Source organism: Vicia villosa, linkage group LG2 (assembly GCF_029867415.1).
Source record: "Vicia villosa cultivar HV-30 ecotype Madison, WI linkage group LG2, Vvil1.0, whole genome shotgun sequence".
Taxonomy (NCBI): Eukaryota; Viridiplantae; Streptophyta; class Magnoliopsida; order Fabales; family Fabaceae; genus Vicia; species Vicia villosa.
The window spans coordinates 63,397,237-63,417,191 of NC_081181.1; the positions used below are offsets into that span (position 1 = coordinate 63,397,237).

The 19,955-nt window shown below is 32.3% G+C and overlaps 1 pseudogene; it reads left to right on the top strand.

Moving 5' to 3' along the window:
- The first annotated feature begins 7,142 nt into the window (after nucleotides 1-7,142).
- LOC131649238 (xyloglucan O-acetyltransferase 1-like) lies at nucleotides 7,143-14,080 on the top strand (annotated as a pseudogene).
- Nucleotides 14,081-19,955: the final 5,875 nt, after the last annotated feature.

Consider the following 19,955-nt stretch of genomic DNA (forward strand, 5'->3'; position numbering starts at 1 on the left):
TTAACATTAGACTTAGATTAGAATAACAATTAGGCTAGAAAATAGGATAGTCTCCCCTTATTCATTTATTTTTCTTTTTCAACATTAAAACACTAATAAATAGAGATGCGAATCACACCTTACTAAAAGTGGGAGAGAAATGAGTGGGATTTATTCCCTAATCTGTTTCTCAAATCACTTGGTGGGAGAGAAATGAGTGGGATTCATTCCCTAATCTGTTTCTCGATCACTACCTAATGAGAGAGAAATGAGTGGGATTCATTCCCTAATCTGTTTCTCTACCATTATACATTTTTATGTGATTCAAATCGCAAGTGAATTCCCTTAAAAAAATACCCAACCAAAAACATTTAAAACACTTAATAAAGGCTCAAATTAAAACAAAGTGACGAAGTGGTGCGAAACCTTGTATTGGGTTTTGTTCATCATGTAGTTACATAAAAAACACAAACCCAAGATTCTTTTCTTTTGCCTTGTTAGGCACTTAAGAACAAGTTAAGTCCTTTCCAAAAGTAGGCGTATAAGTCTCCAAAGTCGAGCATCGTGGATTGTGACCTTAACCGCTGTTCAACTAAAAAACACAAAACAAATGGAAACTATTGAGCCGAACTACGGTCGCTCTGATTCCTGAAAAGGATACGTAGGCATTGGGTCGAAGGGCCTAAGCGAGCACACTTGTAAATAATTCCTTCTTTTCCCCGTATTTCTTTTGCATGCATTCACATTTAGACTTAGACACCCTTTAGATAGAAACAAACATAGGTGGATACCATCGAGTACGATGGGCGTGAGGGGTGCTAGCACCTTCCCCTTGCGTAACTGACTCCCGTACCCTAGATTCTCTGGTCGAAAGACCTTGTTCTTATTCTGAGTTAGGTTATCTGGTATTCCTTTCCCGCGATGGGATAAATATATTAGTGTCGACTCTGATTCCATTTTTCGTGGTAGCGACAACACCTCATTTCATCCTTTAATCACACATGTTATTTCGTAAGGTTCGTCATACTCAATACGACACTAAAAACAGGCCAACGGTTCAAAAGTTGTGTCATTTTCAAGTTTGGACAATTTTCTACATAGCAAGGTCCGCTTAGCGGACCATTAGAGACTCGTGACAGAAGCGAGCTTCCTTCAGACCTCCGCTCAGCGGACCACTGGCGACCTTGGACAGAAGCTAACTAGGTTAGGTCCTCCGCTTAGCGGACCTGCGATTTTACAAATTCTCGGGTCTGTGACAGACCCTGCGATCTTACCCATTCTATGTCCAAAATCTATTCTAAACATCATTTACAGACAGTTAATCATCAATTGCATCATTATTCATCATCACACATCAAAACAACACATTATTAACCAATAACCTATGCAATTTCGTCAATTATAACCTCCCTAAACCTAACATATAATCCAATTGATCTAGACAATATCCCTAATCAATGTTACCATCCAAAACACGATAAGAAATGCTAACCGGAGATTCCCCCCTTAACTTAGCCAAATTCTTGATTTTGGTCTCTTCCTCTTCTGTTCCTCTTTACGTTCCTCAGCGCTTCCCTTCAACCTCTTCTTTTTCAGGTTCTGCTCTTTCTTTCCCAATTACTTATTATTTTATGAAAAATAATATTTTAATTTAGTAACGGGCTTTACTATACAACACCCCCTCACTTGCTAACCCCTCACATGGCCCAAATGCCATAAACCATTATTCTTTCAATTATTTTCATAAAATATATAATAATTCTAATTATTAATTCAATTTCCAAATTAAATTAAAATTAAAAATATACAGGTATTACAGCTTGCGCAATTTATACGATTTTGAGAAAATCCATGAAGTGCATAGTGAAGAATTTTGATCTTTCGAGCCCATGGGCCTAAATCTTGGTTTTGGAACATGATCTTAAGCTTATCTTACGTCCATATGCCCATTCCATTATTTTTATTATTATTATTTCTTTTAATTTTGGATTTTACTCATTTAAAACAAAATTAAATCAAATAAAATAGTGAAATAATGAAATAAATGAAAGGGATTTGTTTTCCAATCATATGGAGTGACTAAAATATCAAATATTTGATTGAAAATTCTTGGAGAGAGAAAGGAGAAAGATTGGTTTCAAAATTAGAAAGTTTCATGTGATTTTTGAATCAAATCTTTTTATTCCCAATCAAGGATCTTCTTGCATTTTTGTTGATCTAATCACTCTCCTATATATACTTAGTAATCCCAAACCTAAAGGGGGACGAAAAAAGAGGTAGAGGACAAGGGTTTCAAAGAAAAATTTCAAAGAGAAGGCACAATTTTATACCCCAAGTTCCAGACTAATTCAACCACGTTAAAGCATCCATCCATACTCCTTAAGATCCCATGAGCCTGTTCATAACATCTTGGGAGCATGCAGCATCGTGAACCATCTCCTCTAACTCATGGTTTGCTTTCAGCTTCTTTAAAACTCAAACTTTTGACTCACGCTATTTTAATTAATTATATGCACTTATACATGTTCATAACGTTCTTGAGAGTCAGTTTGACGTGTTTCTTTTGAGGTTTAACGCAGGAATGGCGAAACGCCATTGTTAGGGCTTTAAGGTGTGAAGCTTTCGTTTTCTATGCTCGAGGCCGTATTAGTCCAAAACGATGGAACCATTAAATTCCTAACTTGTTAATTAATAGATCTGGGTCGCTATGTGTGGGTGTTTGAATTGATTTTGCAGGTTTTGAATTTCGAAGGATTTTTCGCAACAAAATCCACAGCAAAATTCGTGACTAATTCCGCAGGTAAGCTAGATGAAGAAGATGAAGTGCATGGACCATGTGTGGCGCAATGGTGTTGGACGGTCAGAGTGTATTCTCTCTCTCTCCTCATGCGCGGACAATCACTATTGGCCAGTTAGCGTTGCTGGCTTCTCTTTCTGTCTCCTATTGGTTCATACTCCGGCACTGGGCCCCACTTTGACCGTTGGTTTGAAATTCCCATTAATCTCCTTGTTTCATATTTATTTTATTCAAGGTATACTACTAACAACTAACCAACCGCAACGCATCTGGCAGAGAGTGTTGTTTGAATCCTTAATGACCTGGGTTCGAACCCACGCGTTTTCCACTTTTTTCCTTGAATTTACTTGTTTCAGATCCAACGCATCATCCCACGTGCGACTACGATGTACTAGCACACTTCTTTACCCTTGGATCTCCTGTAAGCCTAGATCTGAAGGTCAGGAAGCACAGCTCTACCATGGACCTTCAAGATTCAACCACACAGGATTCCAGCGTCCAGGTTTTTTTATTTATTTATTAGTTTCTTAGTTTAATTTCCTTTTTTAATTGTTTTAGCCACTAACCTTTTATTAACCACCAAATTAATTTAGGATTAGGATAATTAACCATTTATCTCTTATTTTTCCCTTTTAATTAGGATTGGTTTTTGTTAATAAATTAACAAAAAACTTAATTTAGGGTTTTTGTAATAATTTTAATTTAATTTTTTAAATCAATTAACTTTTTTTAGGTTTAACCAATAATTAATTTTTTTAGACTTAGGCTAATTTAATCGAATTAGGATTTTCAGGCTAATTAGATCTATTTAGTCAATTGACTTTCCTTATCATTTCACTTTAGTGCAGTTAGGCTTAGTAATTACTCGTAGGTGTTGCCCATTAGCCATAGGCTAAGGTTTTTACCCTTAGGTTTTTTAGCCATAATGTTTTTTAACCCTGATTTTTCTGGACTCATATTTTATTCGCGATTTCTCTTCTCATCTCCACTCTATGATTGTCACATGTGTGTTTTAATATTTTATTTTAATCTCTGCCATTTAAATTCTGCCTTTATTTAAATATGTCATTTATTTAATTATTTAATTTTCGTCATTTAAAATTCTAGAAACTATGTATAGGTCCCTCAATTGGTTTATTTATGTAATAGTAATTAGGACCTTTTATTTTCCGCATTTATTTTCTGCACAATATAACTGTTATTTAACTGCGTGGTTAGTAAATAGGGAGTGACAAAATTAAAATTAGTTCACTAATTACAAGATAAAATATCCGAATATAATCACTTGATTGTTGCACACACACACCTTTAATGGTAACCTTCCTCTTATGCTGCCTTTTCGATCAAAATAGTCAAGTCTCTCGAATACGAGGATACCTTAGCCAGTTGCCTACAAATGAAATCATCATATGAGATCTAGTCCCTCTATGTTGCCTCGAATAAAATGATGATCGTCCCTTCGAATGCTAAGGTATCCTCATTGGTTGCCTTAATGACTATTATATCTTTCCCTAAAGACTACCTGCCCTCTTTATGGTTGGCACAGTTTTATTGCGAACGATAAGCCTTGATGACCCTTTTCAAATTCAATGAAAGGACTATCTCCCCTCTTTATGGTATGGATAGCCTTTCCCACTAAAGTCTTGAAGAACAGAAAATTTTAACTTAAGGGAAATTGCTTTTAATTGCTTGCTCTATTCAAATTCAAAACAAAGATACTTTTCACACCTCTTTACAATTACTTTCAAAAAGGGTACGCTTATTTTACAAGCTAAAGTCCTTATTCAAATTCTTTTTCTATTCACACTATACTTCAAACATTTTGAAAACAAAAGTGAGCTCAGCAATTAAGAACCCATGAATAACCATGGATACAAAGGGTGCTTACGCCTTCCCTTTGTATAACTTACCCCCCGAACTCAAAACCTTTCAAAGGTCTTTCCTAATCTTTTTGCATTTCCAATTGGATAAAATAAAAGTCGGTGGCAACTCTTGCTATCCGCAACATTATTAAAAGTCAGTTCTCCCACCGTGTTACAATGTGTTATATATCCAAGAAAATATGATCTAAATAAATAACACGTGTCCTATAATTAACTAGTTGGTCCTACAAATTAACCATTACGTTAGAGACCATAGGTTATTTACCAATTTTCACGGTAAACACCTTGTATTATTTGGTTGAAAATCAACCATCATTCCTTGTATAAAGGAGTTCGTGAGACTTTCCTGCTAAAAGCTCTCAACTACTATTGGAAATTTCAAGATCAATTCTTGGGGGAGAGAAGTATGTTCTTTTGATTCGATCGAACCTCTATATTTCTTGGCGTTCTTCCTCTCCCTTAAGTCTTTAAATTCTGCAACTTATTTTTCTACTATTTACAAACTCTGATTTTAATTTGAAAAAGTTTTTAAAACCAAATTTTCCAAACCACCCAATTCATTCCCTCTCTTGTGTGTAAAGTTTCAAGCCCAACAATATATTCGAAGCTTGTTCTAGTATGCAATTGTATAAGTTAGCTTATTTTTTAAGTTAGCTTAGTGTTTAAGTTTGCTCTGAATGTCATGTATGTATATGTGTTATCATCATACATTCATACATATTATACATAGCTAGTAGTCTATAAATATGTTGATTTTTTAGGTGTTGAGATAGGTTGAGATTGAAGTTGATTGTTATTCTATAATACTTGTATTCATAAACCCTAATAAAAAAGTAACGCATAACAATTTTAATCAAACCTGTCTTCTTCTTCTCCCCTCTCCTTTATTAATTGAATTGCTTCCTAATCAATAAAAAAATTCTCTCTTTCTCGTAGAATTACACCATTATTGATATCAATTGTTACTAACACATTCTATATATTTCACTTCTACACTAACATATGATTGTTTAAGATTATTATTTTAATAAATATTTTTTATAAAATTAATTATTAAATTAATTCTAACAATCTTAACTTATAATTTAGAGAGAAATTCATATGCATCCATGTGTTTTTGAGTTGTCTATTCTTGTAGTTTAATCTTACCCATGTGTGAATGATGAATAAAAAAATAAACAACTTTTCAGTTTATATATTTAATTTTTTTGAAATGTGTATTATAAAGATGTGATTTTTTTAAACTTTTAAGTTTATTTAAATAGGGTATCCATCCTATAGAAAAAACTCACACAAAAACTAATTTGATTTTAACATAAATTAGTACATATATACGAGATGATTTTGAATAATTGTATTATTTGTATTCTCCTCAATCAAACTCTAAGATATCAAGATGATTGCCTTTTAATAAATCAAAATTATATTAATTTTAAAATGTTTTTAATAATATTTTCATTTTAAATATTTTATTTAAATTACTAGAAGTTAGGATTTCAACTTAGCTGGATTTTTTTTTGAATGTCATTTATAGATAAGGATCAAGAATATATTGGTTTCTCTGCCAAGTCTTTCATTACTCCTACGTTTGAAAATGAGAGAGCATCAAACCCAAAAAAAAAAAATAAATAAAAAATATAGGTTGTGCTCTGATTGGTGAAGACAAATTGGTAAACCCAATATATACTTTCTTAATATCAGAAAGTAAACCCAATATATACTATTGCTTACGATTGTGTGCAAATTACAAAAGTTGACTAACTTTAGAATTATGAATAAAAATACACACTTGTGTAACAAAGTAAATATATTATTGATTACGATTTGTTTACAAATTGAAAAGAAAACTCAAGAAACGTTTCTTTCGTTTATTAGTATGAGATAGTGTACTATTTCTGTATATATTACGTCTCCTATTTCTTTCCAATTGTATTGTCGAAGAAATATTATTATACAGAAGAAATATTATTATACAGATGGCTGGATTTTTTTAAACCCTTTTAAAAATATATAATTTTATCATGTCATAGTTGAATAGAAATATATGTCTTAAAAGCTTAAGTGATTATATTTATTATATAAAAATATATATTTTAAAAGCTTAAGTGATTAATAGAAGAAAATTTAATTTTGAGGTTTTTAGAAATAAAATCCTAAAAAAAAAGTAGTTAAAGCCACTACTTAAGGCCATCGGTTAAATAAATATGAGGGACCTCTAAAGGCTTTGAATAAGATAGTAAAGATTCAAAGAAGGTTTGTATGGAGATGAGTGAAGGAAGATGCAATTAGTTTTTGGGTCAAGTGGGAGACCGTATGTCAACTTAAGAGTAAATAGGTCAAGTTGTTACCTTATCATTGTTGGCCGAATGGAGATGAAGATTGATCATGAGTGTTTCTCGTCTTTGGTGTGATATACTAGTAGCTTGATATGATGCTTTAGTTATTTCTTCTCTTTGGGGAGGGGGATTACACACTTTTGAAAAATGTCTACTTGGTTGGAAGATGTGTCTCATATTTGGTTTAAAGAGGATGACCCTTCTAATTGGTTCATAAATGTTATCTTAAAGAAAGTGGGATCAGAGGTCCGGACTTTTTTGTCGAAATATCTTAGTGCTGGATCTATTTCATTTGAGACTGAGTTTCCTATGTTGTTTACTATCTCTAATCAACCAGATGGGATGGTGGGAGAGATCAGTCAATGGTGGAGGAGAACTTAATATGGGATCTAAGGTGGAGAAGGCGTTTCTTTCTACGCAGCTGTTGGCTGGAGATTTCGTTTAGAGAAAATATTCTTTGAAGAGTTAGAATTCGAAGAAGGATGGTTAGTGATGACCATTTCTGAGATTAAAAATGGCTATTGATGGCCATGTTTCGAGGATGTTGTTTAAGTTGAAGTGAATATGATTAGAATTGGAGCTAATTCGAAGTGAATTATCTTTAAAACTTAAACGTTTTGCGAAATACGAAGGGTACTGAAGCTTGACGTGTTTTTGTGGCATTCTCGGTTCTGATCACGTTGCCACGTATCGAAAGAGGATTCAGGCGGGAGGATTTGAATTTCGAAATAGTCTGTGTAACCGAACAAGGACAGATGGCATCCCAGGGATTCATGTGAGCAACGTGGCATCAGATTAGTGTAGGACCGTTAGGGTCGAAGTTAGTATAAATAAGGGCCTTAATGTTAGGATTCCGGGTGTTCATTTTGTACAAATCACTCACAAATTACTCAAGTATCAAGTGTTAAGAGAACGAGTTCGCTGAGAAATGTACGTATGACACCAACACCATTTTAAATACATTTGTATCTTTCTTTATTCAAGTATCTTTTCAATTCCTTTATCTTTTCGTTTAAACTTTCATTTCGAAGCATTTTACGTTTCTGCATTTAACATTCTTGCACGTTATATTCTTGCACTTTATATTTCTGCAGTTTACACATTTTTTTTTTATGTTTTCTCTGTCGAAGTTATATTAACATGTATAACAAGTGTTGTTTCACATGAATAGTCATATGATCATATCACAAACGAGTTTTCGAAGCAAGAACAAACAAATATGAACCAAATCATATCAAAAGACAATTGTTTGACTATGTCCTAGGATCAATCTAGTCGATCATGCGAGTAACCAAAGTACATTTTATAGTTTGGAGGACTAGCGGTTGTTTACCGGAAATCACCGTAAACAGCAGCTTACCAATTCTAGATAATCTTCACTCTGTTATTAGAAGCTTTACTCTCTTTATGGATGTATATAAGTGGTCTTGGGTCCATTCAAAAAATGGTATATCTTTGTTATTCGTGCTTATCATGCTTAGTTGGACCTTAACAATTATTTTTCTTTTACCTCTCAGTTGGTTGAGAATCTAACCCTTCTCCACATCTCAATTACATGATCTTCTTCTAAGAATGTGGTCTTTTCCTTGCAGTTTTTACAAGATAGGTCTCCATCTAGAAAAAGTATGTTTAAATAGGGTGATTATAGATCTAAATGGGATCTCTTGTCACCTGTATGGGGGTTCGTTGAGTTAGTGCCTCATCTTTTTGTCACCTGTGAGTTAGCTCTACTAGTGTGGTATAGGATATTTTGGTGGTTAGGTTGGCAGGTGGTTCTCCCTAGAGATATTCAAATTATTTTTTAATTTTTTCCTCTCTTCAGATGGTAGGGCTAAGTCTATGGGTGATCATACTATGATTCGGCATGTAATTGTGTAGTCTATTTGGATGGTCTGTAATGATGAGATTTTTATTGGTGTGTCAACAATAGCGAAAGAGGTTGATTTCGATTTTATAAATGGTGTTCTGGTTTAGTGGAGCTTTTTGGTTCTCTTGGTTGCACCAGTATTTTTTATTTTGATGATCGGCTTAACACATCTTGTGTGATCTAAAAACATTTCTTTTGTACTTTGATGATTTTAAACTTTTATATATTATATATTTTTTATCATTAAAAAATTAATAATTTATTAGAATGAATCATTAGTATTATATATATTTTTTGAAAATACCAGTTATATTTATGACCAAAAAGTTTCACAGTTTATCAATATCAAAAACATAATCTTTAAGATATAAAATTATGATAGACTGCATTTACCTGAAACGAATGCCATAACAAAAATGAAGAATTGAATTGTTAAAAAAAATCATAATAAAAAGCGAGTAAAAAAATCATAATAAAAGAAATTCAATAAATTTTAAAAAAATGGAATAAAATGACATTTTTATGTGAGAATATGAGAATGAATTTGAACGATTAGATTTTAAAATAAATGATGGATATTAAGTATCAATATTTTTTCTCTCTTCCATCATTTATTTTAATAATGGAGGAGAGAAAAAAAATTGATGATTAATCTCCACCATTTATTTTAAAATCTAATGGTTCAGATTCATTCTCACATTCTCATATAAATTACCGATTCTCACTAGATATGTCCTCATATATATATATATATATATATATATATATATATATATATATATATATATATATATATATATATATATATATATATATATATATATATATATATATATATATATATATATATATATATATATATATATATATATATATATATATATATATGATTTTAGAATAAATTTTGAACAAAATTTTGACATAATGAATTATCATTTTTTTTTACGTATATTGTAAACTTATTATTCAACATTTTGATTCGACCATAGATAAAAATAAAAAATGATTGTGTGATTTAGTTATTTATATACTCCTTATGAACAATTTATTTAGTATGATTGAAATTTTAAAGAAGAACTCGTGCATCGCACGGGTCAAGGATCTAGTAAATTTAAAAATTGGGAAAGGACCGGCCATGTTGAGTATTTAACCAAAATGTATAATAGTTTTACATAAAAATATATTTCAATTAAAAGTTTAACCTTAAACACAAGGTTGCTTCTAGGGCCAGGGTGCAAGTAAATTCCTTATATATCCATGTATCACTATTAATCATTCTTGGATCAAATAATTCTATTAGATTTTATGATACTACCTTTGCATCAAATAATTTCTTCGTTTTTTCTCCAACCCTAATTATTGTTGCAGCAGTGCCGCCTTAGAATTTAGTAATATGATGAATTTAGTAACGCCAATAAATTTAACACCTTAGAATTCATCTCAAAACAAAAATAAATTTTACTTAGAAAGATTTACCTAAACAAAAAAAAATTCAATTAAAAACATTTACCTGCAAAAATAAATTTCAATCAAAAAGTTTTGCTTCAAAAATTAATAGTTTCAACTAATGTCTACAAATTAAAGAAATCTTACAAAAATGATTTCAAATATGGTTTTGCTTCAAAACAAAGTTTTCAAAACCGGTTTCCAAAATGATATAAATCATAAGCATTTGGTTTGTAACGAACATAAAAATGAGAAAGGAATAGGCTTTGAAAAAAGATGATGACACTTACAAACACTTTCAAGAAAAAACTCAACAAAATAATTTTTCACTTTGTTGTCTATGGTCTCCCACTCATAGCTCTAATTTACCTATACTTTTTCTTCAATTCCAATGTCTCATTTTTCATTCCTATTATCTCCATCACTCACAACACTTCACTTTCAGCTTCCACTCATCCGACAAAAGGTAAATGCTCTAACTTACTAATATTTTGAGTTGAAATTTTGTTAGCGATCTTTGATATTCCATTGAATTGCAATTAAAAATTACTATTAATTAGAAGTGTCATTGGATTGTCTTGCTGTCTTATAAAACTGTTGGATAAAGAATGAAGCAGTCAACGGATTAAGTATCTAAGATTCAAGATGGTTCAGGAGAATTTAACTTAAAATCTCCAATCAGATCATATATATATATATATATATATATATATATATATATATATATATATATATATATATATATATATAATGACATAAATGTGTCAAATTTAGTATCATGACACCTCTGACAACTCTTTAAGCATAAAAACTAACGTTTTACAAAACTTCAACAAAACTGTTAATTTTGATCATTCTCTTTAATATATTAAATGATTTTCGATTGACGTTAAATTTTATGGACATGATCTATATGATATTAGCTTTCAATCCAACGGTATATTTTGTGATACGGATATATATGCAGCAAACAATTATCGGATATGTCATATTACTAAGTTTGACACGTATAATTATCAGAGGTGTCATATTAGTAAATTGGACACCTTAACATCATTTGATCATGACCATATATATATATATATATATATATATATATATATATATATATATATATATATATATATTTATTTATTTATTTATTTATTTATAGATGTAGAGTCAAAAGATCCCTCGAATCTTAGATTTTTTTAGATCCTAAACATTTAGTATATTGATACTCTAGACTAGAGGTGTCAATTTAAGGGGCCAATTAACTTGGGCCCTAGCCCCTATAATAAGAGGGCCTAGAATAATTTTAAAATAGTAAGCCCTCAAATACATAGGGCCCAATATTATAAGGCCCCAAAATTTTAAAGAGGGCTATAAGGCCCCAAATAAAATAAAAAATTTAATTTTAAAAAATAGAATAAAATCAAAAAAATAAATAACTTTTAAATAAAAAATTTTAAAAACATGTTTAAAATTTTCAAAAAACAAACAACTTGATAAAAAAAATTAAAAAAAAATTTGACAATAAATAAATTAAAAATTCTGTTAAAAAATTCAAAAAAAAAAAGTTTTCCAACAAAAAATTTTAAAAATAAAAAATATATTTGAGTATATAAAAGACAAACAAACAAACAATATATATATATATATATATATATATATATATATATATATATATATATATATATATATATATATATATATATATATATATATATATATATATATATATATATATATATATATATATATATATATAAACATGTTAATTGATCAATACAATTAATAACCAAATTTAACGACTGTAACATTGAAAAAAGCTCTGAAGGTATTTCTATAGTTTATCTTCTTATTAGTATAATAGAACACACAATTTAGATAGAAACAACACATTGTTCATTACATTTCTATAGAAAATACAAACAACATGTGGTTCATTACATTTCTAAAGCACGTACAAATATACACTTCCATTAGTCACTGTCAAAATACAGTTCCAATTCTTAAGCACATACAAATCTACACTTCCATTTCTAAAGCACATAAAAACATACACTTCCATTAACACTTTACAGTACCTTAACACTTCCAACAATATCTTATATAGCAGAAAACATGTTTTTTATAATATATACATATCATTGCCAACAGCCTGAACCTATTCTTCAACGAAAAAAGAGTCTTTGTATCGTGCGTGCTACAGGAAATGAAGCTTTTGTGAGTTTTTGGAATAAAATAAGGCCCCTCCAATAGGGCCAAAAACATATGCATTATACAAAGGGCCTAAAATTTTAGGGCCCAAAATAAATCTCAATATTTGAGGGCTCAATATAATAGGGCTTTAATGGGGCTAAATAACTAGGGCTTTTAATGATAGGGCTTATTTGACAGCTCTACTCTAGACGCTATCGAACTCTCTCAAACAAAAACATCTATAGATAAATATGGTTGATGTAATATCGAATTTTGCGGTCATTATTTTATAAGACTTAATTTATTTGTTTTGGTAGATAAGGAAAAACCTCATGAAAAGACATGTGACTATACAAAAGGAAGATGGATCGGTCCATGACATGAATGGCCCTTTGTATAATGGAACAACATGTAGAATTATCAAGGACACACAAAATTGCATGATCAATGGAAGACCTGATACAAATTTTCTTTATTGGAGATGGAAACCAAATGATTGCCATGTTCCAACTTTCGAACCTAACACATTTCTTAAACTTATTAAAAACATGAACGTAGCTTTTGTTGGAGACTCTTTAGCAAATAACCAGTTTGAGTCACTTGTTTGCTTATTATCCACAATTTCACTACCACAACTTATTCCTAAAAAAGGCTCTTTGACAACATATTACTTTGCTTCTCACAATGCAAGTTTGTCCCTCTATTGGTCACCATTTCTTGTGGAGGGTGATCAAAGAAGAAAGGGTGAGACACCATATAATAAAATATATTTGGACAGGGTAAATGAGATGTGGGCTAAGCATGTAGATCAAATGAACTTGATTGTGTTGTCATTTGGTCATTGGATGGATGTTCCTTCAATTTACTACGAAGATAATTCTGTTATCGGTTGTTTTAAATGTCGTGAATTTAAGTTTAATTATATTGATAATGGATTTTATGATGCAATGAGAAAGGCTTTAAGAATTACACTTAATATGATAATTGAGAGGAAAGTTATTAAAGGGAATGGAATTGATGTGATTGTGAGAACATATTCACCTTCTCATTTTGAAGGTGGTTGGGATAAGGGTGGTACTTGCTCAAAGAAAGAGCCATACGAACCAGAGGAGAAGAAACTTAAAGGAATGGATGCGAAGATAAAAAGCCTTGAGATGGAGGAGTTTGAAAATGTTAAGGAAAAAGCTAAACAATCGGGACTTAATTTGGAAGTGCTTGATATAACAAAATTGGCATTGTCGAGACCAGATGGTCATGCAGGTGCTTATATGAACCCTTTTCCATTTGCCAATGGGATTCCAAACAAATTAAAAAATGATTGTGTTCATTGGTGTTCACCAGGAGTCGTAGATACGTGGAATGAGATTTTTTTAGAGATCATGAAGAAGTGGAAAGAACGTCCAATGGTTAAAAGTGATGTATTTCTCATATGATAATTGCGATCCCTGAATGATTTATTTGCTTATGATGTTTTTAAGCATACATAATGTAAATTGTATTACATAATTTATACATTATGCAGTTAATATTAGTGTTTGATGGATACATTAAAACAGGACAAGATATAACATATAGATTTTCTTTATGATTGACATTCTTTATAGATAACAAATTTCTTCTTAGTTGATACGTGGAATCTTATTCAACTTTATTGGAATCTATCACGGCCTTTAATATTTTAGACTTAAACAAAATAAAGCAGAACTATACAATTGAGCATTATATTTTTTTTAATGAGTCAATACCTTATTGGCCATGTGTAATTTCAAAGTCTTTGTAGTGAGGAACAATTGCCCCTGCCCACAAACTTAGTCCAACGAAACTAAGATGTTGTTTGTGAGTTCCTTCATGGATGATGATGGTACTAGTGGATTTTTCATCGATAATTGACCTGTCTAATCATTTTTCTCTTTGATATTTCACTTCCCTTTGTCAAGAAATAATGGGGTTTCTTGAGATATTTTTCCTTCGCCGTGTGCCACATGTCAATTTATAGAGTTTAGCATGATCGCTTATTAGTAGATATATGATGATTCTATGGGATCTGCCACTCCAATTATTATTTTGACGATGTCATTATTGATGGGTTCATCGTTTACGAGTTCCTACATTTAATATATTTTTTAATTGTAGAAGAACTAATTAGTAAAATTTATGAAAACTAAGACCATGTACAATGGTTTTAACTATTAACATCCACTTTTTCAACTCCAAACACTCCACATTATTTTCTCTTTCTTCCACCTAATAACTCAACACTCATTCAACTTTTACCCTCTCCATTGGTTTTTCACTCAACACCCTACCCCACCACTTTTTATTTTCATATTCTTATTTAAAATTTATTTTTATTTTTATTCAACCATTCATCTGCTGCCACGTGTCCTCTGCGTCAGCCTCAATTGTGTTGAGTTTTCTCAACATCTCTCTCTTCCAGCACACACTCAACACCTCTCTCAACACCCATTGGAGGGGATTTTGCATGTTGAGTTCAAACTCAACAGACCCATTGCACATGGTCTAAGAGATCTCGATAAATTATGTCATGAATGGAATATGGTGGAACCTGAATTAATAGAACCAAAAATTAAGCCAACATTGACAATATCTTTGTATATAAATTAGCGCTAAAAGTAGAAACAACGCTTGGCCAGTGCACGTGCCTCCGTAGCACGAGTTGGATTAGTCGATCTACTATGTAGGTCGGAACCGGTGCGAAAGCAAAAAAAAAAAATAGCGCTAAAAGTGATAAATGATAAAGAGAATCATGAATCAAAGTATATTAAATATTGTATTATATTATAACAATTGATTAACATATTTTTAGGTAACTTTTTTAGCAGTATGTCTTGACTTGCTGTGAGACATTATATCTCTACTTGTCACTGACACGCGCTGCTCAAATTGTTATATGGTGTCTCAAGCATTTATTATATTATTTGTTATAGATTTAGTTCAATAGAAGTTTGAAAAGATTACACTTGGGAAAAAAATTGTTTACTAATCAGTATGAAAAAGATTTTATTAAATTATAAATTTTATTTAAGAAGGTTTAATTGGATAAAATTTTATTAAAATATTTAAATCTCATTATTTTAAGACTCGCCTTTGAAGAAAGAAATCTATTGTGTCATATTAGAATTTCTTTGTGTCTTTGAATTTTTTCTTGTATAATACTCTATTTCAGATAGTCTTTCATATTTTAGAAATATAGGGTATCTGGTGTGTTATTGTGATTTTAATCACATCACAAACGAATAGTTCTTGCAAACACTTGGGAGATTGTTTGAGTGAAAGTGGGGGAATATTAGATTCAGGGGGTGCCTAAGTTGTGTTAGAACAAGAATTGTTCAGATCAATATTCTTAGTTTTGATGATAACAATGTATATGAATTTTTCTTAAGATAATGTGGTACTCTAATCCTATGCAATTTCCATTTCAGGAAATATATAAAGAGTATGCACAATTCAGCGCAAGAAGCACTGACTCAGAAGGTTCAAGTATGCAACATCAGAACATGCTCTCGCAAGACATCAGAAGATTGTCAAGCAGATTCAGAACATGGTCTATTGAAGCATCAGAAGAACTTAAGTTCAGAAGCAGAAGCACTGAAGTTCTTATGGTATCACGCTAGAAGTATTTCAAGTCAGAAGACAAGAAGATGCTCTGCACCAAGCTGTTTGACTCTGATAAATTCAAACGTTGTATCTACAAACATCAGATCAGAAGCAAGTACAAGATGGCAGGCTACGCTGACTGACAAAAGGAAAGTTAGAAGCTAGTAAAGGCAAAGTCAGTAAAAGCAGGCAAAGCAAGGCTCGAGGTAGTTGACAAAAGAGTGAAACATTAAATGCAATGCTGTACGGATCAGGCAACACATTAAATGCTCCCAACGGTAATCTTCTCAAAACGCCTATAAATAGTGAAGTTCTGATCAGAAGCAAGGTTACCAATTTACGAACAACTCTTTCAATCTTGCCGAAACGATGCTGAATTAAAGAGCTATCAAACTTCATCTTCAACCTCACTTCATTGTAATATCTTAGTGAGATTTTAAGTTTAGAACTTAAGAGAAATATCACAGTTGTGATTATAGCTTATTAAGAAGCATTGTAATACTCTTGTAAGAATTTGTTTTACATTCATTTGTAAAAGGTTCCTAGAGTGATCTAGGTGTGATCAGAATACTCTAGAAGACTTAGAGGGTATCTAAGTGAAAACTATTGTAATCAATGTTGATTAGTGGATTAAATCCTCTGGTGAGGTAAATCACTCTAAGGGGGTGGACTGGAGTAGTTTCGTTAACAACGAACCAGGATAAAAATCATTGTGCAATTGTTTTTATCTTAAGTGTTTTTAAAGTCACACTTATTCAAACTCCCCCTTTCTAAGTGTTTTTCTATCCTTCAAGTTGAAATTAATTTGTAGTATTAGGAAAATGACACGGGATTGGGAGAGTTCAAAATAGACCATCGTATAATATTGACTACTTGAATTTGTAAATTTCTTTTCCTTTGGGATGAAAGCTAGTGGTGTGAATCTGACAAGACAAGAAATGAGTGATGATCAAAAGAAGCAATTCAAAAATCATCACAAGTCAAGGACGGTTTTGCTGAATGCTATCTCTCACGCTGAATATGAGAAGATATCTAACAGGGAAACTGCCCATGGTATATATGAATCATTGAAAATGACTCATGAGGTAAATGCCCAAGTCAAGGAGACTAAAGCTCTTGCCTTGATCCAGAAATATGAAGCCTTCAAGATGGAGGATGATGAAAACATTGAGACAATGTTCTCAAGATTTCAAACGCTAACAGCTGGATTAAGAGTGCTTGACAAGGGATACACAAAGGATGATCATGTCAAGAAGATCACCAGAAGCTTGCCCAGAAGATGGGGCCCATTGGTGACTGCATTCAAGATAGCAAAGAATCTGAATGAAGTCTCTCTAGAAGAGATGATCAGTGCCCTGAGGAGTCATGAAATAGAGCTGGATGCTAATTAACCTCAGAAGAAAGGTAAGTCTATTGCATTAAAATCCAATTATAAAAAATGCACTAACGCTTTTCAGGCTGAAGAAGAAGATTCTGAAGAATTAGAATCAGAAGAAGAAGATGAACTGTCCATGATCTCTAGAAGGGTAAACCAACTCTGGAAAAGCAAACATGGGAAGTTCAGGAACTTCAAAAGTTCTAAGAAGCTTGAGAAAGGAGAATCTTCTAGAAGCAGAAGATATGACAAGAAGAAGGTCACTTGCTTTGAGTGCAATGAGCCAGGTCACTACAAGAGTGAGTGTTCGAAGCTTCATAAGGAGAAGCCCAATAAGAAGTTTCATAAGAAGAAAGGTCTTATGGCAACTTGGGATGATTAAGATTCATCAGAACCAGAATCAGACTCTGAAGGCGAGCAGGCAAACATTGCACTGATGGCCACAGTTGATGATGGATCAGAATCTACATCAGAATCAGATTCTGAAGAGGTATTTTCTAAACTATCTAGAGAAGAGTTAGTTTCCAGTTTAACAAAACTTCTGGAACTCAAGGCTCATCTTAGTATCAAATACAAAAAGCTAAAAAAGCTATTTGAATATGAAACTAAGAAGCTGTAAGTGGAAAATTCTGAACTGGAGGAAAAAGTTTTAAAATTATTCAAAGATATTGGATCTCCTTCTGACTCAGAAAAGTCCATTCCTAGTCGGAACCATATTCTGAAAGAATATGACTTGAGCTTTAGAAAGTTCTTATCTAGAAGTATTGTAAGAAGTCAACTTGCTTCTATGATATATGCTGTTAGTGGAAACAAGAGAGTTGGCATTGGCTATGAGGGTGAAACCCCATACAAACTTGAACCTGTAGATGATATGAAAATCACATACAAGCCTTTGTATGATCAGTTCAAGTATGGCCACTCCCATGATATTAGGCTCACATCACATGCCAAAAGCTTTCACATTACACACACTAAGAAGCATGTGACACAACCTAGAAAATATCATGTAACTCAGAATAAAGATTATCATTTTGTACCTCCTATTATTTATAATGCTAAACCCAAGTCCAATCAGAACTTGAGGAGAACTAACAAGAAAGGACCCAAGAAAATGTGGGTACCTAAGGAAAAGATTATTCCCGTTGCAGATATCCTTGCTGCAAAGAAGACAAAGGAAAGCATGTCATGGTATCTGGACTCTGGGTGCTCTCGACACATGACGTGAAAAAGGTCTATGTTCCAAGACCTGGTGCTTAAATCTGCTGGAGAAGTTAAGTTTGGAGGAGATCAGAAGGGCAAGATAATTGGCTCAGGAACCATAAGTACTGGTAACTCTCCTTCTATAACTAATGTTCTTCTGGTAGATGGATTAGCTCATAACTTGTTGTCCATAAGTCAATTAAGTGGCAATGGTTATGATATAATCTTCAATCAAAAGTCTTGCAAGGCTGTAAGTCAGAAGGATGGCTCAATCCTATTTACAGGCAAGAGAAAGAACAACATTTACAAGATTGATCTTCAAAATCTTAAGAATCAGAAGGTAACTTGTCTTATGTCTGTTAGCGAAGAGTAATGGGTCTGGCACAAAAGATTAGACCATGCTAATTTGAGAAAGATTTCTCAGGTTAACAAACTAAATCTGGTTAGAAGACTCCCTAATCTGAAATACAAATCAGATGCTCTTTGCGAAGCATGTCAAAAAGGGAAGTTTTCCAAACCTGCATTCAAATCTAAGAATGCTGTTTCTTCCTCTAGGCCGCTAGAACTTCTGCACATTGATCTGTTTGGCCCAGTCAAAATAGCATTTTTCAGAGGGAAGAAATATGGACTAGTCATCGTAGATGACTATAGTCGCTGGACATGGGTAAAGTTCTTGAAACACAAGGATGAGTCTCATTCAGTGTTCTTTGAATTCTACACTCAGATTCAATCTGAGAAAGAGTGTAAGATCATAAAGGTCAGAAGTGATCATGGTGGCAAATTTGAGAACAGATTCTTTGAGGTTTACTTCAAAGAAAATGGTATTGCCCATGATTTCTCTTGCCCTAGAACTCCACAGCAAAATGGAGTTGTAGATCGAAAGAACAGGACTCTACAAGAAATGGCCAGAACCATGATCAACGAAACCAATATAGCTAAGCATTTCTGGGCAGAAGCAATAAACACTGCATGCTATATTCAGAATAGAATCTCTATAAGACCTATTCTTAATAAGACTCCTTATGAATTCTGGAAGAACAGAAAGCCCAACATTTCATATTTTCATCCTTTTGGATGTGTTTGTTTCCTTCTGAATACTAAAGATCATCTTGGTAAGTTTGATTCTAAGGCACATAAGTGTTTCCTTCTTGGATATTCTGAACGCTCTAAAGGCTACAGAGTATACAATACTGAAACATTGGTTGTAGAAGAATCAATCAATATCTTATTTGATGATAAGGTTGGTCTTGAAAAGCCAAAACAGTTTGAG